At 65.6% G+C, this 22,432-nt stretch overlaps 9 pseudogenes; all 9 read left to right on the plus strand.

Moving 5' to 3' along the window:
- Nucleotides 1–4: 4 nt before the first annotated feature.
- On the plus strand, nucleotides 5–517 carry LOC129397156 (putative uncharacterized protein FLJ46235; annotated as a pseudogene).
- A 152-nt stretch (nucleotides 518–669) lies between these two features.
- LOC100972860 (proline-rich protein 36-like) lies at nucleotides 670–3,013 on the plus strand (annotated as a pseudogene).
- A 61-nt stretch (nucleotides 3,014–3,074) lies between these two features.
- Nucleotides 3,075–3,715, plus strand: LOC117980050 (putative uncharacterized protein FLJ46235; annotated as a pseudogene).
- Nucleotides 3,716–7,261: 3,546 nt separating this feature from the next.
- Nucleotides 7,262–9,508, plus strand: LOC134729268 (putative uncharacterized protein FLJ44672; annotated as a pseudogene).
- A 1,844-nt stretch (nucleotides 9,509–11,352) lies between these two features.
- On the plus strand, nucleotides 11,353–12,382 carry LOC134729303 (putative uncharacterized protein FLJ44672; annotated as a pseudogene).
- LOC117975745 (putative uncharacterized protein FLJ46235) lies at nucleotides 12,097–13,715 on the plus strand (annotated as a pseudogene).
- Nucleotides 13,716–15,687: 1,972 nt separating this feature from the next.
- Nucleotides 15,688–16,522, plus strand: LOC134729358 (putative uncharacterized protein FLJ44672; annotated as a pseudogene).
- Nucleotides 16,523–16,685: 163 nt separating this feature from the next.
- Nucleotides 16,686–18,046, plus strand: LOC134728747 (putative uncharacterized protein FLJ44672; annotated as a pseudogene).
- Nucleotides 17,849–22,128, plus strand: LOC117975696 (putative uncharacterized protein FLJ44672; annotated as a pseudogene).
- Nucleotides 22,129–22,432: the final 304 nt, after the last annotated feature.

The following is a 22,432-nucleotide window of genomic DNA, read 5'->3' on the forward strand; positions in this document are numbered from 1 at the left end:
GCCTATGAAGGCCCAAAATCTCCTCAAGTGGACCTCTCCAGGCCCAGCTCCTGCCTCCTGTCAGCATCTGAAGGCCCAACCTCTGCCTCATGGGGGCTTCTCCAGGCCCACCTCTTCCTCTTGGCTGGGTCTACAGGCACAACTGCTGCCTCACAACAGCCTTTTTTGGCCCAGTTCCTGTCCAGCTCATGGCGGCCAAGGTAGGCCCAAAACTTCCTCAAGTCAAACTCTCCAGGCCCACCTTCTGCTTCCCGGTGGCATGAACAGGCCCAGCTTTGACTTGAGAACAGCCTCTGCAGGCCCTGCTCTTGCCTCCCAGGGGCTTTTTCCAGACCCAGCTCTTGCCTCATGGCAGCTGCCCGAGGCCAAATTTCTGCCTGCCTGCCAGCAGCCTCAACAGGCACAGCTCCTCCCTCACAGTGGCCCATTTAGGCCCAACTCATGACTGTCGGGCCATTTCCAGGCCTAGTGCCTGCCTCGTGGCTGACTCTTGAAGCCCAAAACTTCCTCAAATCAGCCTTTTGCTCAACTTCTGTCTACTGTCGGACTCTACAGGCCAGCCTCTGCCTCACAGTGGACCCTCCAGACCCAGATGGTGTCTCACTGTGGCATCCTCAGGCGAAGCTCCTGCCTTTTGGCAGCCTCTACAGGCCCAGCTCCTCATGGCCCATGGCGACTTTTCTAGGCACAGCTTTTGCCTTTTGCAGCCTCTCCAGGCCCAGAATGTCCTTAACTCGGCATCTCCAGGATGAGCTCATCCTCCCAGTGCGTCTACAGGCCCGTCTCCTGCCTCACAACAACCTCCTTTGGCCCAACTCCTGCTGAGCTGCTGGCAGCCTCTGTAGGCCACAGACTTCTTAAGGTAAAGCCTTCCAGGCCCACCTTCAGCCTCCCGGCAGCCTCAGCAATCAAACTATTCCCTCACTGCGGCCACCGAAAGCCAAGTTTCTCCCTGCCTCACGGCATCGTCCGAAAACTGAGCATTTGCTTCACGGTGGCCTCCCCAGGCCACGAATCTGCCTGCCTCCCAGGCAGCTGCTGCCTCACAATGGTCTCTTTAGGCCCAGCTCATGCTAAAAGATGGACTCTCCAGGCACAGCTCTTGCCTCCTGGCAGCCTCTGCAGGCCCAAATTCTCCAAAAGTTGGCCTCTCCTAACTCAGCTCCTGCCTCATGTCGGCCTACACAGGCCCAGACTCTTACCACACAGTAGACCCTCCAGACCCACCACTTGCCTGATCATAGCCTCCTAAGGCCAAGCTCCTGCCTTTCGGCAGCCTCTACAGGCCAAGCTCCTGCCTTGCAATTGCCTTTGTAGGCCAAGATCTTGCCGCGAAGTGGCCTTTCCTAGCCTAACTTTTGCTTTTTGATGCATACTCCAGTCCCAAAACTTCCTCCAGTCAGCCGGTCCAGGCCAAGCTCTTCCTCCCAAAGGCTTCTGCAGGCCAAAATCGTCCTGAAGTCACCCTCTGCAGGCCCAGCTCCTGCCTCCAAGTGCTGTGTAGGCCAAGCTAATGCCTCACAGCACACTTTCCAGGCTGAGCGTTTCCTTTTGCGCATCCTCTCCAAGCCCTGAACTTACTCCAGTTGGCCTCTCCAGACCAAGCTCTCCCTCCCAGTGGCCTCTACAGGCCAAAATTGTCCTCAGGTCAGCCTCTCCAGGGCCAACTCCTAGCTACCGGTGGCTTCTGCAGGCCAAAATCGACCTCAAGTCAGCCTCTTCGCCTCTGAGTGGCCTCTCCAGGAGCAAAACTTTCTCAAGTCGGCCTCTCCAGGCCCAGCCTCCTGCTTCCCGAGGGCATGTACAGGCCCAGCCTCTGCCTCACAGCAGACTCTTCACACTCAGCTCTTCCCTGTCTGCAGCCTCTCCAGTCCAAAGCTGCTCCTGCCTTTTGGCAGCTTGTACAGGCCCAGCTCCTCCCTCACGGTGGCCTCTTTCGGCCTAACTCATGCCTATTGCAACGTGCCCAAGTGTCAGCTCCTGCCTCACACTGGCCTGTTGAGGCCCAGCTCATGCCTCTCGTGGCCTCAATGGGCCCATCCCCTGCCTGTCGGCAGCCTCTACAGGCCCGGCATCTACCTCAGAGTGGGCTCTTCAGGCCCACATCTTCTTCACCTTGGCCTCCTGGGGCAATGCTCCTCCCTCTAGGGAGCCTCTGCGGGCCAAGCTCCTGCCTCCCAGTGGCCTCTGTAGGCCAAGCCCGTGCCTCAGGGCAGCCATTCCAGGCCTAGTGTTTGCTGCTTTGCATCCTCGCCAGGCCCTGGACTTCCCCCAGGCGGCCTCTCCGGGCACAGCTCTTCCTCTCGGCGGCCTCTGCAGGCCCAGACTGTCGTCAAGTTGGCCTGTCCAGGGCCAGCTCCTGCCTCCCGGCGGCCTCTGCAGGCCCAAGTCGTGCTCAAGTCGGCCTCCCCAGGCCCAGCTCCGGACTCTTGGTGGCCTCTCTGCGTGCAAAAGTTCCTCAAGTCAGCCTCTCCAGGCCCAGCTCCTCCTGCCTCCCAGTGGCCTCTTTCGGCCCAGCCCAGCTCATGCATCCCGGCGGCCTTCCCAGGACCCGCTTTTGACTTTTGGTCAAAAGTCAAGGCCCGGCCTCCTGCCTCCCGAAGGCCTGCACAGGCCCAGCCTCTGCCTCACAGCAGACTATCCACGCCCAGCTAGCTCTAGCCTCACTGCGGCCTCCCGAGTCCAAAGCTCCTGCCTCTTGGCCGCTTCGGCAGGCCCAGCTCCCGCCTGCCAGTGGCCTCTTGAGGCCCATGGGGCTCATTCCTAACAACGGCCTTTCCAGGCCCAGTTTTTCCCTTCCGGCGGCCTCTCCGGGCCCAGAACCTCCTCAAGTCGGCCTCTCCAGACCGACTTGCACGCTCTGGGCGTCCTCTCCGGGCCCAGCTCTTCCTCCCGGCTGCGTCTCCAGGCCCGACTCCTGCCTCTCAACAACCTCTTTGGACTCAGTGCCTACCAATCTCCTGGCGGCCTTGGTCGGCCCACAGCTTCCTCAAGCCAAGCTCCCCAGGCCCAGCTCAGGCCTCACAGTGGTCTCTCCAGGATGAGCTCCTGCCCTCCGATGGCAACTGCAGGCCCCAAATGGTCTCCGGTCAGTGGGCTCCTCCACGCCAAGCTTGGGCCTCCCGGCGACCTCTGCAGGCCCAAGTTGTCCTGAAGTCGGCCTCTCCCGGCCCTGCCTCCCAGCAAGTAAGCAAGTTCTTTTGGCTCAAATCCTGCCCAGCTCCCAACCACCTTTGTAGGCCCCGAAATTTCTCCAGCCAAGTTCTTCGGGCCTAATTCCTGCTGCCCGGTGGCCTGTACAGGACCAGCACTGGTTGGAGAACAGCTTCTGCAGGCCCTGCTCCTGCCCCCATGGCTGCTTCCCAGGGCGAAGTCCCTGCCTGCCTCCCAGGAGCCCGCGTGCGGCCCAGCTCCACCCCCACGGTGGCCTGTTGATGCCCAACTCATGCCTCTGGCACCCTGCCCAGAGGCATGAGCCCCTGCCTCACACTGGCTCCTCCCATGCTGAGAGAGGTCAGTGTGAGCCCTTGCCCCACACTGGACCCTCCCAGGCGGAGAGAGGTCAGCGTGAGCCCCTTGCCTCACACCGGCCCCTCCCACGCTGAGAGAGGTCGGTGTGAGCCCTTGCCTCACACTGGCCCCTCCCACGCTGAGAGAGGTCAGTGTGAGCCCCTTGCCTCACACCGGCCTCTCCCACGCTGAGAGGTCAGTGTGAGCCCTTGCCTCACACCGGCCCCTCCCATGCTGAGAGAGGTCAGCGTGAGCCCCTTGCCTCACACAGGCCCATCCGACGCTGAGAGAGTTCAGTGTGAGCTCTTGCCTCACACAGGCCCCTACCACGCTGAGGTCAGACTGAGGCCCTTGCCTCACACCGGCCCTTACTACGCTGACAGAGGTCAGCGTGAGCCCCTTGCCTGCCACCGGCCCCTCCCACGGTAAGAGAGGTCAGTGTGAGCCCTTGTTTCACACCAGCCTCTCCCACGCCGAGAGAGGTCAGCGTGAGCCTCTTGCCTCACACCGGCCCCTCCCACGCTGAGAGAGCTCAGTGTGAGCCCTTGCCTCACACCGGCCCCTCCCACGCTTAGGTCAGCCTGAGGCCCTTGCCTCACACCGGCCCCTCCCAGGCTGACAGAGGTCAGCGGGAGCCCCTGGCCTCACACCGGCCCCTCCCAGGCTCACAGAGGTCAGCGGGAGCCCCTGGCCTCACACGGGCCCCTCCCAGGCTGACAGAGGTCAGCCTGAGCCCCTTGCCTCACACCGGCCCCTCCCAGGCTCACAGAGGTCAGCGGGATCCCCTTGCCTCACACAGGCCCCTCGCTCGCTGACAGAGGTCACCCTGAGCCCCTTGCCTCACACCGGCCCCTCCCACGCTGAGAGAGGTCAGCGGGAGTCCCTAGCCTCACGCCGGCCCCTCCCAGGCTGACAGAGTTCACTGGGAGCCCATAGCCTCACACCAGCCCCTCCCAGGCTAACAGAGGTCAGCGGGAGCCCCTAGCTTCACACCGGCCCCTCCCACACTGACAGAGGTCAGCCTGAGCCCCTGACTCACTCCGGCCCCTCCCACACTGAGAGAGGTCAGCGTGAGCCCCTGCCTCAACAGGCCACCGTGAAGGAGGAGCAGGGTCGCACGCGGGCTGCTGGGAGGCAGGCAGGGAATTGGGCCTGGGATGTCGTGGTGGGGCGACAGCTGGGCCTGGAGCACCCCTGGGAGGCAACAGCGGGGGCTTCAGGCTCTTCTCCAGCCGCAGCTGGGACTGTTCAGGCTACTGAAGGCGGGATGTGGGCCTGAGCGCTTGGTTGCAGAAACTTCGGGGTCTACAAACGCCGGCGGGAGCTGAGCCAAAAGAGCTTGTTTGCTGGGAGGCAGGAGCTGGGCCGGGAGATGCAGCCAGGAGGAACAGCTGGGCATGCAGAGGCCGCCATGCAGGAGGCAGAGGCCGGGCGTCCTCAAGTCGGCCTCTCCAGACCCACTTGCAGCCTCCCAGCGTGCTCTCCGGGCCCAGCTCTTCCTCCCGGCTGCGTCTCCAGGCCCGACTCTGGCCTCCCAACAATGTCTTTGGACCTAGCTCCTGCCCAGCTCCCAGCGGCCCTGGTAGGCACACAACTTCCCGAAGCCAAGCTCCCCAGGCTCAGCTCCGGCCTCACGGTGGCCTCTCCAGGCTCAGCTCCTGCCCTCTGATGGCATCTGCAGGCCCCAAACGGCCTCCGGTCAGTGGGCTCCTCTAGGCCCAGCCTGTGCCTCCCGGCGGCCTCTGCAGGCCCAAGTCATCCTCAAGTCAGCTTGGAATTGGGACTGGAGGAGCAGCAAGTCGGCCTCCCCGGGCTCATCTCCGTCCTCTTGGCGGCCTCTCCAGGTGCAAAACTTCCTCGAGTCAGCCTCTCCAGGTCCAGCTCCTCCTGCCTCCCAGTGGCCTCTTTCAGCCCAGCCCAGCTCATGGCTCTCGGCGGCCTTCCCAGGCCCTGCTTTTGACTTTTGGCGGCCTCTTCAGGCCCAGAACTTGACCTCCAGTGGGCCTTTGCAGGCGCGGCCTCCTGCCTCTCGAAGGCCTGCACGGGCCCGGCCTCGGCCTCGGCCTCACAGCGGACTCTCCATGCCCAGCTAGCTCTCGCCTCACTGCGGCCTCCCGAGTCCAAAGCTCCTGCCTCACGGCCGCGTCGGCAGGCCCAGCTCCCGCCTGCCAGTGGCCTCCTCAGGCCCATGGGGCTCATTCCTCACAACAACCTTTCCAGGCCCAGTTTTTCCCTTCCGGCGGCCTCTCCGGGCCCAGAACCTCCTCAACTCGGCCTCTCCAGACGCACTTGCACCCTCCGGGTGTCCTCTCCGGGCCCAGCTCTTCCTCCCGGCTGCGTCTCCAGGCCCGACTCCTGCCTCTCAACAACCTCTTTGGACTCAGTGCCTATCAATCTCCTGGCGGCCTTGGTCGGCCCACAGCTTCCTCAAGCCAAGCTCCCCAGGCCCAGCTCAGGCCTCACGGTGGCCTCTCCAGGATGAGCTCCTGACCTCCGATGGCATCTGCAGACCCCAAATGGTCTCTGGTCGGTGGGCTCCTCCACGCCAAGCTTGGGCCTCCCGGCGACCTCTGCAGGCCCAAGTTGTCCTGAAGTCGGCCTCTCCCGGCCCTGCCTCCCAGCAAGTAAGCAAGCTCTTTTGGCGCAACTCCTGCCCAGCTCCCAACCGCCTTTGTAGGCCCCGAACTTTCTCCAGCCAAGTTCTTCGGGCCTAAATCCTGCCGCCCCTGTACAGGACCAGCACTGGTTGGAGAACAGCCTCTGCAGGCCCTGCTCCTGCCCCCACGGCTGCCTCACGGGGCAAAGTCCCTGCCTGCCTCCCAGCAGCCCGCGTGCGGCCCAGCTCCTCCCTCACGGTGGCTTGTTGATGCCCAACTCATGCCTCTGGCACCCTGCCCAGAGGCATGAGCCCCTGCCTCACACTGGCTCCTCCCATGCTGAGAGAAGTCAGTGTGAGCCCTTGCCTCACACCGGCCCCTCCCAGGCGGAGAGACGTCAGCGTGAGCCCCTTGCCTCACACTAGCCCCTCCCACGCTGAGAGAGGTCAGCGTGAGCCCTTGCCTCACACCGGCCCTTCCCACGCTGAGAGAGGTCAGCGTGAGCCCCTTGCCTCACACCGGCCCCTCCCACGCTGAGAGAGGTCGGTGTGAGCCCTTGCTTCACACCGCCCCTCCCAGGCCGAGAGAGGTCAGCGTGAGCCTCTTGCCTCACACCGGCCCCTCCTACGCTGAGAGAGCTCAGTGTGAGCCCTTGCCTCACACCGGCCCCTCCCACGCTGAGAGAGGTCAGCGTGAGTCCCTTGCCTCACATCGGCCCCTCCCATGCTGAGAGAGCTCAGTGTGAGCCCTTGCCTCACACCGGCCCCTCCCACGCTGAGAGAGTTCAGTGTGAGCTCTTGCCTCACACAGGCCCCTACCACGCTGAGGTCAGACTGAGTCCCTTGCCTCACACCAGCGCCTACCACGCTGACAGAGGTCAGCGTGAGCCCCTTGCCTCACACCGGCCCCTCCCACGCTGAGAGAGGTCAGTGTGAGCCCTTACTTCACACCGGCACCTCCCACACCGAGAGAGGTCAGAGTGAGCCCTTGCTTCACACCGGCCCCTCCCACGCCGAGAGATGTCAGCGTGAGCCTCTTGCCTCACACCGGCCCCTCCCACGCTGAGAGAGCTCAGTGTGAGCCCTTGCCTCACACCGGCCCCTCCCACGCTTAGGTCAGCGTGAGCCCCTTGCCTCACACCAGACCCTCCCAGGATGACAGAGGTCAGCGGGAGCCCCTTGCTTCACACCGGCTCCTCTCAGGCTGACAAAGGTCAGCGGGAGCCCCTAGGTTCACACCGACCCCTCCCAGGCTGACAGAGGTCAGTGGGATCCCCTAGCCTCACACCAGACCCTCCTAGGCTGACAGAGGTCAGCGGGATCCCCAAGCCTCACACCGGCCCCTCCCAGGCTGACAGAGGTCAGCCTGAGCCACTAGCCTCACACCGGCCCCTACCACGCTGACAGAGGTCAGCGTGAGCCCCTTGCCTCACACCGGCCCCTCCCACGCTGAGAGAGGTCAGAGTGAGCCCTTGCTTCACACCGGCCCCTCCCACGCCGAGAGATGTCAGCGTGAGCCTCTTGCCTCACACCGGCCCCTCCCACGCTGAGAGAGCTCAGTGTGAGCCGTTGCCTCACACCGGCCCCTCCCACACAGAGAGAGTTCAGTGTGAGCTCTTGCCTCACACCGGCCCCTCCCACGCTTAGGTCAGCGTGAGCCCCTTGCCTCACACCGGACCCTCCCACGCTGACAGAGGTCAGCGGGAGCCCCTAGCCTCACACCAGCCCCTCCCAGGCTGACAGAGGTCAGCGGGAGCTCCTAGCCTCACACCGGCCCCTCCCAGGCTGACAGAGGTCAGCCTGAGCCCATAGACTCACACCGGCCCCTCCAAGGCTGACAGAGGTCAGCCTGAGCCCCTAGCATCACACCGGCCCCTCCCAGGCTGACAGAGTTCACTGGGAGCCCCTAGCCTCACACCGGCCCCTCCCAGGCTGACAGAGGTCAGCGGGAGTCCCTAGCCTCACACCGGCCCCTCCCAGGATGACAGAGGTCAGCGGGAGCCCCTTGCCTCACACCGGCCCCTCCCAGGCTGACAGAGGTCAGCGGGAGCCCCTAGCCTCACACCGGCCCCTCCCAGCCTGACAGAGGTCAGCGGGAGCCCCTAGCCTCACACCGGCCCCTCCCACCCTGACAGAGGTCAGCCTGAGCCTCTTGCCTCACACCAGCCCCTCCCAGGCTGACAGAGGTCAGCCTGAGCCCCTTTCCTCACACCGGCCCCTCCCACGCTGAGAGGGGTCAGCGTGAGCCCTTGCCTCACACCAGCCCCTCCCACACTGAGAGAGGTCAGTCTGAGCCCCTGACTCACTCCGGCCCCTCCCACACTGAGAGAGGTCTGCCTGAGCCCCTTGCCTCACACCAGCCCCTCCCACGCTGAGAGAGGTCAGCGTGAGCCCCTGCCTCAACAGGCCACCGTGAAGGAGGAGCAGGGTCGCACGCGGGCTGCTGGGAGGCAGGCAGGGAATTGGGCCTGGGATGTCGTGGTGGGGCGACAGCTGGGCCTGGAGCACCCCTGGGAGGCAACAGCGGGGGCTTCAGGCTCTTCTCCAGCCGCAGCTGGGACTGTTCAGTCTACTGGAGGCGGGATGTGGGCCTGAGCGCTTGGTTGCAGAAACTTTGGGGTCTTCAAACGCCGGCGGGAGCTGAGCCAAAAGAGCTTGTTTGCTGGGAGGCAGGAGCTGGGCCGGGAGATGCAGCCAGGAGGAACAGCTGGGCATGCAGAGGCCGCCATGCAGGAGGCAGAGGCCGGGCGTCCTCAAGTCGGCCTCTCCAGACCCACTTGCAGCCTCCCAGCGTGCTCTCCGGGCCCAGCTCTTCCTCCCGGCTGCGTCTCCAGGCCCGACTCTGGCCTCCCAACAATGTCTTTGGACCTAGCTCCTGCCCAGCTCCCAGCGGCCCTGGTAGGCACACAACTTCCCGAAGCCAAGCTCCCCAGGCTCAGCTCCGGCCTCACGGTGGCCTCTCCAGGCTCAGCTCCTGCCCTCTGATGGCATCTGCAGGCCCCAAACGGCCTCCGGTCAGTGGGCTCCTCTAGGCCCAGCCTGTGCCTCCCGGCGGCCTCTGCAGGCCCAAGTCATCCTCAAGTCAGCTTGGAATTGGGACTGGAAGAGCAGCAAGTCGGCCTCCCCGGGCCCATCTCCGTCCTCTCGGCGGCCTCTCCAGGTGCAAAACTTCCTCGAGTCAGCCTCTCCAGGTCCAGCTCCTCCTGCCTCCCAGTGGCCTCTTTCAGCCCAGCCCAGCTCATGGCTCTCGGCGGCCTTCCCAGGCCCCGCTTTTGACTTTTGGCGGCCTCTTCAGGCCCAGAACTTGACCTCCAGTGGGCCTTTGCAGGCCCGGCCTCCTGCCTCTCGAAGGCCTGCACGGGCCCGGCCTCGGCCTCACAGCAGACTCTCCATGCCCAGCTAGCTCTCGCCTCACTGCGGCCTCCCGAGTCCAAAGCTCCTGCCTCACGGCCGCGTCGGCAGGCCCAGCTCCCGCCTGCCAGTGGCCTCTTGAGGCCCATGGGGCTCATTCCTCACAACGGCCTTCCCAGGCCCAGTTTTTCCCTTCCGGCGGCCTCTCCAGGCCCAGAACCTCCTCAAGTCGGCCTCTGCAGACCCACTTGCACCCTCCGGGCGTCCTCTCCGGGCCCAGCTCTTCCTCCCGGCTGCGTCTCCAGGCCCGACTCCTGCCTCTCAACAACCTCTTTGGACTCAGTGCCTACCAATCTCCTGGCGGCCTTGGTCGGCCCACAGCTTCCTCAAGCCAAGCTCCCCAGGCCCAGCTCAGGCCTCACGGTGGCCTCTCCAGGATGAGCTCCTGCCCTCCGATGGCATCTGCAGACCCCAAATGGTCTCTGGTCGGTGGGCTCCTCCACGCCAAGCTTGGGCCTCCCGGCGACCTCTGCAGGCCCAAGTTGTCCTGAAGTCGGCCTCTCCCGGCCCTGCCTCCCAGCAAGTAAGCAAGCTCTTTTGGCTCAACTCCTGCCCAGCTCCCAACCGCCTTTGTAGGCCCCGAACTTTCTCCAGCCAAGTTCTTCGGGCCTAATTCCTGCCGCCCCTGTACAGGACCAGCACTGGTTGGAGAACAGCCTCTGCAGGCCCTGCTCCTGCCCCCACGGCTGCCTCCCGGGGCGAAGTCCCTGCCTGCCTCCCAGCAGCCCGCGTGCGGCCCAGCTCCTCCCTCACGGTGGCCTGTTGATGCCCAACTCATGCCTCTGGCACCCTGCCCAGAGGCATGAGCCCCTGCCTCACACTGGCTCCTCCCATGCTGAGAGAGGTCAGTGTGAGCCCTTGCCTCACACCGGCCCCTCCCAGGCTGACAGAGTTCAGCCTGAGCCCATAGACTCACACAGGCCCCTACAAGGCTGACAGAGGTCAGTGGGAGCCCCTAGCCTCACGACGGCCCCTCCCAGGCTGACAGAGTTCACTGGGAGCCCCTAGCCTCACACCGGCCCCTCCCAGGCTGACAGAGGTCAGCGGGAGTCCCTAGCCTCACACCGGCCCCTCCCAGGATGACAGAGGTCAGCGGGAGCCCCTAGCTTCACACCGGCCCCTCCCAGGCTGACAGAGGCCAGCGGGAGCCCCTTGCCTCACACCGGCCCCTCCCAGGCTGACAGAGGTCAGCGGGAGCCCCTAGCCTCACACCGGCCCCTCCCAGGCTGACAGAGGTCAGCGGGAGCCCCTAGCCTCACACCGGCCCCTCCCACCCTGACAGTAGTCAGCCTGAGCCTCTTGCCTCACACCAGCCCCTCCCAGGCTGATAGAGGTCAGCCTGAGCCCCTTTCCTCACACCGGCCCCTCCCACGCTGAGAGGGGTCAGCGTGAGCCCTTGCCTCACACCGGCCCCTCCCACACTGAGAGAGGTCAGTCTGAGCCCCTGACTCACTCCGGCCCCTCCCACACTGAGAGAGGTCTGTCTGAGCCCCTTGCCTCACACCGGCCCCTCCCACGCTGAGAGAGGTCAGCGTGAGCCCCTGCCTCAACAGGCCACCGTGAAGGAGGAGCAGGGTCGCACGCGGGCTGCTGGGAGGCAGGCAGGGAATTGGGCCTGGGATGTCGTGGTGGGGCGACAGCTGGGCCTGGAGCACCCCTGGGAGGCAATAGCGGGGGCTTCAGGCTCTTCTCCAGCCGCAGCTGGGACTGTTCAGGCTACTGGAGGCGGGATGTGGGCCTGAGCGCTTGGTTGCAGAAACTTCGGGGTCTACAAACGCCGGCGGGAGCTGAGCCAAAAGAGCTTGTTTGCTGGGAGGCAGGAACTGGGCCGGGAGATGCAGCCAGGAGGAACAGCTGGGCATGCAGAGGCCGCCATGCAGGAGGCAGAGGCCGGGCGTCCTCAAGTCGGCCTCTCCAGACCCACTTGCAGCCTCCCAGCGTGCTCTCCGGGCCCAGCTCTTCCTCCCGGCTGCGTCTCCAGGCCCGACTCTGGCCTCCCAACAATGTCTTTGGACCTAGCTCCTGCCCAGCTCCCAGCGGCCCTGGTAGGCACACAACTTCCCGAAGCCAAGCTCCCCAGGCTCAGCTCCGGCCTCACGGTGGCCTCTCCAGGCTCAGCTCCTGCCCTCTGATGGCATCTGCAGGCCCCAAACGGCCTCCGGTCAGTGGGCTCCTCTAGGCCCAGCCTGTGCCTCCCGGCGGCCTCTGCAGGCCCAAGTCATCCTCAAGTCAGCTTGGAATTGGGACTGGAAGAGCAGCAAGTCGGCCTCCCCGGGCCCATCTCCGTCCTCTCGGCGGCCTCTCCAGGTGCAAAACTTCCTCGAGTCAGCCTCTCCAGGTCCAGCTCCTCCTGCCTCCCAGTGGCCTCTTTCAGCCCAGCCTAGCTCATGGCTCTCGGCGGCCTTCCCAGGCCCCGCTTTTGACTTTTGGCGGCCTCTTCAGGCCCAGAACTTGACCTCCAGTGGGCCTTTGCAGGCGCGGCCTCCTGCCTCTCCAAGGCCTGCACGGGCCCGGCCTCGGCCTCGGCCTCACAGCAGACTCTCCATGCCCAGCTAGCTCTCGCCTCACTGCGGCCTCCCGAGTCCAAAGCTCCTGCCTCACGGCCGCGTCGGCAGGCCCAGCTCCCGCCTGCCAGTGGCCTCTTCAGGCCCATGGGGCTCATTCCTCACAACAACCTTTCCAGGCCCAGTTTTTCCCTTCCGGCGGCCTCTCCGGGCCCAGAGCCTCCTCAACTCGGCCTCTCCAGACACACTTGCAGCCTCCCGGCGTCCTCTCCCGGCCCAGCTCTTCCTCCCGGCTGCATCTCCAGGCCCGACTCTGGCCTCCCAACAACGTCTTTGGACTCAGCTCCTGCCCAGCTCCTAGCGGCCCTGGTAGGCGCACAACTTCCCGAAGCCAAGCTCCCCAGGCCCAGCTCAGGCCTCACGGTGGCCTCTCCAGGCTCAGCTCCTGCCCTCCGATGGCATCTGCAGGCCCCAAATGGTCTCCGGTCGGTGGGCTCCTCTAGGCCCAGCTTGGGCCTCCCGGCGGCCTCTGCAGGCCCAAGTCGTCCTCAAGTTGGCCTGCAATTGGGCCTGGAAGAGCAGCAAGTCGGCCTCCCCGGGCCCAGCTCCGTCCTCTCGGCGGCCTCTCCAGGTGCAAAACTTCCTCGAGTCAGCCTCTCCAGGCCCAGCTCCTCCTGCCTCCCAGTGGCCTCTTTCAGCCCAGCCCAGCTCATGGCTCTCGGCAGCCTTCCAAGGCCCCGCTTTTGACTTTTGGCGGCCTCTTCAGGCCCAGAACTTGACCTGCAGTGGGCCTTTGCAGGCCCGGCCTCCTGCCTCTCGAAGGCCTGCACGGGCCCGGCCTCGGCCTCGGCCTCACAGCGGACTCTCCATGCCCAGCTAGCTCTCGCCTCACTGCGGCCTCCCGAGTCCAAAGCTCCTGCCTTTCGGCCACTTTGGCAGGTCCAGCTCCCGCCTGCCAGTGGCCTCTTGAGGCCCATGGGGCTCATTCCTCACAACGGCCTTCCCAGGCCCAGTTTTTCCCTTCCGGCGGCCTCTCCGGGCCCAGAACCTCCTCAAGTCGGCCTCTCCAGTGCCACTTGCACCCTCTGGGCGTCCTCTCCGGGCCCAGCTCTTCCTCCCGGCTGCGTCTCCAGGCCCGACTCCTGCCTCTCAACAACCTCTTTGGACTCAGTGCCTACCAATCTCCTGGCGGCCTTGGTCGGCCCACAGCTTCCTCAAGCCAAGCTCCCCAGGCCCAGCTCAGGCCTCACGGTGGCCTCTCCAGGATGAGCTCCTGCCCTCCGATGGCATCTGCAGACCCCAAATGGTCTCTGGTCGGTGGGCTCCTCCACGCCAAGCTTGGGCCTCCCGGCGACCTCTGCAGGCCCAAGTTGTCCTGAAGTCGGCCTCTCCCGGCCCTGCCTCCCAGCAAGTAAGCAAGCTCTTTTGGCTCAACTACTGCCCAGCTCCCAACCGCCTTTGTAGGCCCCGAACTTTCTCCAGCCAAGTTCTTCGGGCCTAATTCCTGCCGCCCCTGTACAGGACCAGCACTGGTTGGAGAACAGCCTCTGCAGGCCCTGCTCCTGCCCCCACGGCTGCCTCCCGGGGCGAAGTCCCTGCCTGCCTCCCAGCAGCCCGCGTGCGGCCCAGCTCCTCCCTCACGGTGGCCTGTTGATGCCCAACTCATACCTCTGGCACCCTGCCCAGAGGCATGAGCCTCTGCCTCACACTGGCTCCTCCCATGCTGAGAGAGGTCAGTGTGAGCCCTTGCCTCACACCGGCCCCTCCCAGGCAGAGAGAGGTCAGCGTGAGCCCCTTGCCTCACACTAGCCCCTCCCACGCTGAGAGAGGTCAGCGTGAGCCCTTGCCTCACACCGGCCCCTCCCACACTGAGAGAGGTCAGCGTGAGCCCCTTGCCTCACACCGGCCCCTCCCACGCTGAGAGAGGTCGGTGTGAGCCCTTGCTTCACACCGGCCCCTCCCACGCCGAGAGAGTTCAGCGTGAGCCTCTTGCCTCACACCGGCGCCTCCCACGCTGAGAGAGCTCAGTGTGAGCCCTTGCCTCACACCGGCCCCTCCCACGCTGAGAGAGGTCAGCGTGAGCCCCTTGCCTCACACCGGCCCCTCCCACGCTGAGAGAGCTCAGTGTGAGCCCTTGCCTCACACCGGCCCCTCCCACGCTGAGAGAGTTCAGTGTGAGCTCTTGCCTCACACAGGCCCCTACCACGCTGAGGTCAGACTGACGCCCTTGCCTCACACCAGCCCCTACCACGCTGACAGAGGTCAGCGTGAGCCCCTTGCCTCACACCGGCCCCTCCCACGCTGAGAGAGGTCAGTGTGAGCCCTTGCTTCACACCGGCCCCTCCCACGCCGAGAGAGGTCAGCGTGAGCCTCTTGCCTCACACCGGCCCCTCCCACGCTGAGAGAGCTCAGTGTGAGCCGTTGCCTCACACCGGCCCCTCCCACACCGAGAGAGTTCAGTGTGAGCTCTTGCCTCACACCGGCCCCTCCCACGCTTAGGTCAGCGTGAGCCCCTTGCCTCACACCGGACCCTCCCACGCTGACAGAGGTCAGCGGGAGCCCCTAGCCTCACACCGGCCCTTCCCACGCTGAGAGGGGTCAGCATGAGACCTTTCTTCACCCCGGCACCTCCCAGGCTGACAGAGGTCAGCGGGAGCCCCTAGGTTCACACCGACCCCTCCCAGGCTGACAGAGGTCAGTGGGATCCCCTAGCCTCACACCGGCCCCTCCCACGCTGACAGAGGTCAGCGGGAGCCCCTAGCCTCACACCGGCCCTTCCCACACTGAGAGGGGTCAGCATGAGACCTTGCCTCATCCCGGCCCCTCCCAGGCTGACAGAGGTCAGCGGGAGCCCCTAGGTTCACACCGACCCCTCCCAGGCTGACAGAGGTCAGTGGGATCCCCTAGCCTCACACCGGCCCCTCCCACGCTGACAGAGGTCAGCGGGAGCCCCTAGCCTCACACCGGCCCCTCCCAGGCTGACAGAGGTCAGCCTGAGCCCATAGCCTCACACCGGCCCCTTCCAGGCTGACAGAGGTCAGCCTGAGCCCCTACCATCACACCGGCCCCTCCCAGGCTGACAGAGTTCACTGCGAGCCCCTAGCCTCACACCGGCCCCTCCCAGGCTGACAGAGGTCAGCGGGAGTCCCTAGCCTCACACCGGCCCCTCCCAGGATGACAGAGGTCAGCGGGAGCCCCTTGCCTCACACCGGCCCCTCCCAGGCTGACCGAGGTCAGCGGGAGCCCCTAGCCTCACACCGGCCCCTCCCAGCCTGACAGAGGTCAGCGGGAGCCCCTAGCCTCACACCGGCCCCTCCCACCCTGACAGAGGTCAGCCTGAGCCTCTTGCCTCACACCAGCCCCTCCCAGGCTGACAGAGGTCAGCCTGAGCCCCTTTCCTCACACCGGCCCCTCCCACGCTGAGAGGGGTCAGCGTGAGCCCTTGCCTCACACCGGCCCCTCCCACACTGAGAGAGGTCAGCCTGAGCCCCTGACTCACTCCGGCCCCTCCCACACTGAGAGAGGTCTGCCTGAGCCCCTTGCCTCACACCAGCCCCTCCCACGCTGAGAGAGGTCAGCGTGAGCCCCTGCCTCAACAGGCCACCGTGAAGGAGGAGCAGGGTCGCACGCGGGCTGCTGGGAGGCAGGCAGGGAATTGGGCCTGGGATGTCGTGGTGGGGCGACAGCTGGGCCTGGAGCACCCCTGGGAGGCAACAGCGGGGGCTTCAGGCTCTTCTCCAGCCGCAGCTGGGACTGTTCAGGCTACTGGAGGCGGGATGTGGGCCTGAGCGCTTGGTTGCAGAAACTTCGGGGTCTACAAACGCCGGCGGGAGCTGAGCCAAAAGAGCTTGTTTGCTGGGAGGCAGGAGCTGGGCCGGGAGATGCAGCCAGGAGGAACAGCTGGGCATGCAGAGGCCGCCATGCAGGAAGCAGAGGCCGGGCGTCCTCAAGTCGGCCTCTCCAGACCCACTTGCAGCCTCCCAGCGTGCTCTCCGGGCCCAGCTCTTCCTCCCGGCTGCGTCTCCAGGCCCGACTCTGGCCTCCCAACAATGTCTTTGGACCTAGCTCCTGCCCAGCTCCCAGCGGCCCTGGTAGGCACACAACTTCCCGAAGCCAAGCTCCCCAGGCTCAGCTCCGGCCTCACGGTGGCCTCTCCAGGCTCAGCTCCTGCCCTCTGATGGCATCTGCAGGCCCCAAACGGCCTCCGGTCAGTGGGCTCCTCTAGGCCCAGCCTGTGCCTCCCGGCGGCCTCTGCAGGCCCAAGTCATCCTCAAGTCAGCTTGGAATTGGGACTGGAAGAGCAGCAAGTCGGCCTCCCCGGGCCCATCTCCGTCCTCTCGGCGGCCTCTCCAGGTGCAAAACTTCCTCGAGTCAGCCTCTCCAGGTCCAGCTCCTCCTGCCTCCCAGTGGCCTCTTTCAGCCCAGCCCAGCTCATGGCTCTCGGCGGCCTTCCCAGGCCCCGCTTTTGACTTTTGGCGGCCTCTTCAGGCCCAGAACTTGACCTCCAGTGGGCCTTTGCAGGCCCGGCCTCCTGCCTCTCGAAGGCCTGCACGGGCCCGGCCTCGGCCTCACAGCAGACTCTCCATGCCCAGCTAGCTCTCGCCTCACTGCGGCCTCCCGAGTCCAAAGCTCCTGCCTCACGGCCGCGTCGGCAGGCCCAGCTCCCGCCTGCCAGTGGCCTCTTCAGGCCCATGGGGCTCATTCCTCACAACAACCTTTCCAGGCCCAGTTTTTCCCTTCCGGCGGCCTCTCCGGGCCCAGAGCCTCCTCAACTCGGCCTCTCCAGACCCACTTGCAGCCTCCCGGCGTCCTCTCCTGGCCCAGCTCTTCCTCCCGGCTGCATCTCCAGGCCCGACTCTGGCCTCCCAACAACGTCTTTGGACTCAGCTCCTGCCCAGCTCCTAGCGGCCCTGGTAGGCGCACAACTTCCCGAAGCCAAGCTCCCCAGGCCCAGCTCAGGCCTCACGGTGGCCTCTCCAGGCTCAGCTCCTGCCCTCCGATGGCATCTGCAGGCCCCAAATGGTCTCCGGTCGGTGGGCTCCTCTAGGCCCAGCTTGGGCCTCCCGGCGGCCTCTGCAGGCCCAAGTCGTCCTCAAGTTGGCCTGCAATTGGGCCTGGAAGAGCAGCAAGTCGGCCTCCCCGGGCCCAGCTCCGTCCTCTCGGCGGCCTCTCCAGGTGCAAAACTTCCTCGAGTCAGCCTCTCCAGGCCCAGCTCCTCCTGCCTCCCAGTGGCCTCTTTCAGCCCAGCCCAGCTCATGGCTCTCGGCAGCCTTCCAAGGCCCCGCTTTTGACTTTTGGCGGCCTCTTCAGGCCCAGAACTTGACCTGCAGTGGGCCTTTGCAGGCCCGGCCTCCTGCCTCTCGAAGGCCTGCACGGGCCCGGCCTCGGCCTCGGCCTCACAGCGGACTCTCCATGCCCAGCTAGCTCTCGCCTCACTGCGGCCTCCCGAGTCCAAAGCTCCTGCCTTTCGGCCACTTTGGCAGGTCCAGCTCCCGCCTGCCAGTGGCCTCTTGAGGCCCATGGGGCTCATTCCTCACAACGGCCTTCCCAGGCCCAGTTTTTCCCTTCCGGCGGCCTCTCCGGGCCCAGAACCTCCTCAAGTCGGCCTCTCCAGACCCACTTGCACCCTCCGGGCGTCCTCTCCGGGCCCAGCTCTTCCTCCCGGCTGCGTCTCCAGGCCCGACTCCTGCCTCTCAACAACCTCTTTGGACTCAGTGCCTACCAATCTCCTGGCGGCCTTGGTCGGCCCACAGCTTCCTCAAGCCAAGCTCCCCAGGCCCAGCTCAGGCCTCACGGTGGCCTCTCCAGGATGAGCTCCTGCCCTCCGATGGCATCTGCAGACCCCAAATGGTCTCTGGTCGGTGGGCTCCTCCACGCCAAGCTTGGGCCTCCCGGCGACCTCTGCAGGCCCAAGTTGTCCTGAAGTCGGCCTCTCCCGGCCCTGCCTCCCAGCAAGTAAGCAAGCTCTTTTGGCTCAACTCCTGCCCAGCTCCCAACCGCCTTTGTAGGCCCCGAACTTTCTCCAGCCAAGTTCTTCGGGCCTAATTCCTGCCGCCCCTGTACAGGACCAGCACTGGTTGGAGAACAGCCTCTGCAGGCCCTGCTCCTGCCCCCACGGCTGCCTCCCGGGGCGAAGTCCCTGCCTGCCTCCCAGCAGCCCGCGTGCGGCCCAGCTCCTCCCTCACGGTGGCCTGTTGATGCCCAACTCATGCCTCTGGCACCCTGCCCAGAGGCATGAGCCTCTGCCTCACACTGGCTCCTCCCATGCTGAGAGAGGTCAGTGTGAGCCCTTGCCTCACACCGGCCCCTCCCAGGCGGAGAGAGGTCAGCGTGAGCCCCTTGCCTCACACTAGCCCCTCCCACGCTGAGAGAGGTCAGCGTGAGCCCTTGCCTCACACCGGCCCCTCCCACGCTGAGAGAGGTCAGCGTGAGCCCCTTGCCTCACACCGGCCCCTCCCACGCTGAGAGAGGTCGGTGTGAGCCCTTGCTTCACACCGGCCCCTCCCACGCCGAGAGAGGTCAGCGTGAGCCTCTTGCCTCACACCGGCCCCTCCCACGCTGAGAGAGCTCAGTGTGAGCCCTTGCCTCACACCGGCCCCTCCCACGCTGAGAGAGGTCAGCGTGAGCCCCTTGCCTCACACCGGCCCCTCCCACGCTGAGAGAGCTCAGTGTGAGCCCTTGCCTCACACCGGCCCCTCCCACGCTGAGAGAGTTCAGTGTGAGCTCTTGCCTCACACAGGCCCCTACCACGCTGAGGTCAGACTGACGCCCTTGCCTCACACCAGCCCCTACCACGCTGACAGAGGTCAGCGTGAGCCCCTTGCCTCACACCGGCCCCTCCCACGCTGAGAGAGGTCAGTGTGAGCCCTTGCTTCACACCGGCCCCTCCCACGCCGAGAGAGGTCAGCGTGAGCCTCTTGCCTCACACCGGCCCCTCCCACGCTGAGAGAGCTCAGTGTGAGCCGTTGCCTCACATCGGCCCCTCCCACACAGAGAGAGTTCAGTGTGAGCTCTTGCCTCACACCGGCCCCTCCCACGCTTAGGTCAGCGTGAGCCCCTTGCCTCACACCGGACCCTCCCACGCTGAGAGAGGTCAGCGTGAGCCCCTTGCCTCACACCGGCCCCTCCCACGCTGAGAGAGGTCGGTGTGAGCCCTTGCCTCACACCGGCCCCTCCCACGCTGAGAGAGTTCAGTGTGAGCTCTTGCCTCACACAGGCCCCTACCACGCTGAGGTCAGACTGACGCCCTTGCCTCACACCAGCCCCTACCACGCTGACAGAGGTCAGCGTGAGCCCCTTGCCTCACACCGGCCCCTCCCACGCTGAGAGAGATCAGTGTGAGCCCTTTGCTTCACACCGGCCCCTCCCACGCCGAGAGAGGTCAGCGTGAGCCTCTTGCCTCACACCGGCCCCTCCCACGCTGAGAGAGCTCAGTGTGAGCCGTTGCCTCACACCGGCCCCACCCACACAGAGAGAGTTCAGTGTGAGCTCTTGCCTCACACCGGCCCCTCCCACACTTAGGTCAGCGTGAGCCCCTTGCCTCACACCGGACCCTCCCACGCTGACAGAGGTCAGCCGGAGCCCCTAGCCTCACACCGGCCCTTCCCACGCTGAGAGGGGTCAGCATGAGACCTTGCCTCACCCCGGCCCCTCCCAGGCTGACAGAGGTCAGCGGGAGCCCCTAGGATCACACCGACCCCTCCCAGGCTGACAGAGGTCAGTGGGATCCCCTAGCCTCACACCGGCCCCTCCCACGCTGACAGAGGTCAGCGGGAGCCCCTAGCCTCACACCGGCCCCTCCCAGGCTGACAGAGGTCAGCGGGAGCCCCTAGCCTCACACCGGCCCCTCCCAGGCTGACAGAGGTCAGCCTGAGCCCATAGACTCACACCGGCCCCTCCCAGGCTGACAGAGGTCAGCGGGAGTCCCTAGCCTCACACCGGCCCCTCCCAGGCTGACAGAGTTCACTGGGAGCCCCTAGCCTCACACCGGCCCCTCCCAGGCTGACAGAGGTCAGCGGGAGCCCCTAGCCTCATACCGGCCCCTCCCAGGATGACAGAGGTCAGCGGGAGCCCCTTGCCTCACACCGGCCCCTCCCAGGCTGACAGAGGTCAGCGGGAGCCCCTAGCCTCACACCGGCCCCTCCCAGGCTGACAGAGGTCAGCGGGAGCCCCTAGCCTCACACCGGACCCTCTCACGCTGAGAGAGGTCAGTGTGAGCCCTTGCCTCACACCGGCCCCTCCCACGCTTAGGTCAGCGTGAGCCCCTTGCCTCACACCGGACCCTCCCACGCTGACAGAGGTCAGCGGGAGCCCCTAGCCTCACACCGGCTCCTCTCAGGCTGACAGAGGTCAGCGGGAGCCCCTAGGTTCACACCGACCCCTCCCAGGCTGACAGAGGTCAGTGGGATCCCCTAGACTCACACCAGACCCTCCCAGGCTGACAGAGGTCAGCGGGATCCCCTAGCATCACACCGGCCCCTCCCAGGCTGACAGAGGTCAGCCTGAGCCCCTAGCCTCACACCGGCCCCTCCCAGGCTGACAGAGTTCAGCCTGAGCCCATAGACTCACACAGGCCCCTCCAAGGCTGACAGAGGTCAGTGGGAGCCCCTAGCCTCACGACGGCCCCTCCCAGGCTGACAGAGTTCACTGGGAGCCCCTAGCCTCACACCGGCCCCTCCCAGGCTGACAGAGGTCAGCGGGAGTCCCTAGCCTCACACCGGCCCCTCCCAGGATGACAGAGGTCAGCGGGAGCCCCTAGCCTCACACCGGCCCCTCCCAGGCTGACAGAGGCCAGCGGGAGCCCCTTGCCTCACACCGGCCCCTCCCAGGCTGACAGAGGTCAGCGGGAGCCCCTAGCCTCACACCGGCCCCTCCCAGGCTGACAGAGGTCAGCGGGAGCCCCTAGCCTCACACCGGCCCCTCCCACCCTGACAGTAGTCAGCCTGAGCCTCTTGCCTCACACCAGCCCCTCCCAGGCTGACAGAGGTCAGCCTGAGCCCCTTTCCTCACACCGGCACCTCCCACGCTGAGAGGGGTCAGCGTGAGCCCTTGCCTCACACCGGCCCCTCCCACACTGAGAGAGGTCAGCCTGAGCCCCTGACTCACTCCGGCCCCTCCCACACTGAGAGAGGTCTGCCTGAGCCCCTTGCCTCACACCAGCCCCTCCCACGCTGAGAGAGGTCAGCGTGAGCCCCTGCCTCAACAGGCCACCGTGAAGGAGGAGCAGGGTCGCACGCGGGCTGCTGGGAGGCAGGCAGGGAATTGGGCCTGGGATGTCGTGGTGGGGCGACAGCTGGGCCTGGAGCACCCCTGGGAGGCAACAGCGGGGGCTTCAGGCTCTTCTCCAGCCGCAGCTGGGACTGTTCAGGCTACTGGAGGCGGGATGTGGGCCTGAGCGCTTGGTTGCAGAAACTTCGGGGTCTACAAACGCCGGCGGGAGCTGAGCCAAAAGAGCTTGTTTGCTGGGAGGCAGGAACTGGGCCGGGAGATGCAGCCAGGAGGAACAGCTGGGCATGCAGAGGCCGCCATGCAGGAGGCAGAGGCCGGGCGTCCTCAAGTCGGCCTCTCCAGACCCACTTGCAGCCTCCCAGCGTGCTCTCCGGGCCCAGCTCTTCCTCCCGGCTGCGTCTCCAGGCCCGACTCTGGCCTCCCAACAATGTCTTTGGACCTAGCTCCTGCCCAGCTCCCAGCGGCCCTGGTAGGCACACAACTTCCCGAAGCCAAGCTCCCCAGGCTCAGCTCCGGCCTCACGGTGGCCTCTCCAGGCTCAGCTCCTGCCCTCTGATGGCATCTGCAGGCCCCAAACGGCCTCCGGTCAGTGGGCTCCTCTAGGCCCAGCCTGTGCCTCCCGGCGGCCTCTGCAGGCCCAAGTCATCCTCAAGTCAGCTTGGAATTGGGACTGGAAGAGCAGCAAGTCGGCCTCCCCGGGCCCATCTCCGTCCTCTCGGCGGCCTCTCCAGGTGCAAAACTTCCTCGAGTCAGCCTCTCCAGGTCCAGCTCCTCCTGCCTCCCAGCGGCCTCTTTCAGCCCAGCCTAGCTCATCGCTCTCGGCGGCCTTCCCAGGCCCCGCTTTTGACTTTTGGCGGCCTCTTCAGGCCCAGAACTTGACCTCCAGTGGGCCTTTGCAGGCGCGGCCTCCTACCTCTCCAAGGCCTGCACGGGCCCGGCCTCGGCCTCGGCCTCACAGCAGACTCTCCATGCCCAGCTAGCTCTCGCCTCACTGCGGCCTCCCGAGTCCAAAGCTCCTGCCTCACGGCCGCGTCGGCAGGCCCAGCTCCCGCCTGCCAGTGGCCTCTTCAGGCCCATGGGGCTCATTCCTCACAACAACCTTTCCAGGCCCAGTTTTTCCCTTCCGGCGGCCTCTCCGGGCCCAGAGCCTCCTCAACTCGGCCTCTCCAGACACACTTGCAGC

Source organism: Pan paniscus, chromosome 1 (assembly GCF_029289425.2).
Source record: "Pan paniscus chromosome 1, NHGRI_mPanPan1-v2.0_pri, whole genome shotgun sequence".
Taxonomy (NCBI): Eukaryota; Metazoa; Chordata; class Mammalia; order Primates; family Hominidae; genus Pan; species Pan paniscus.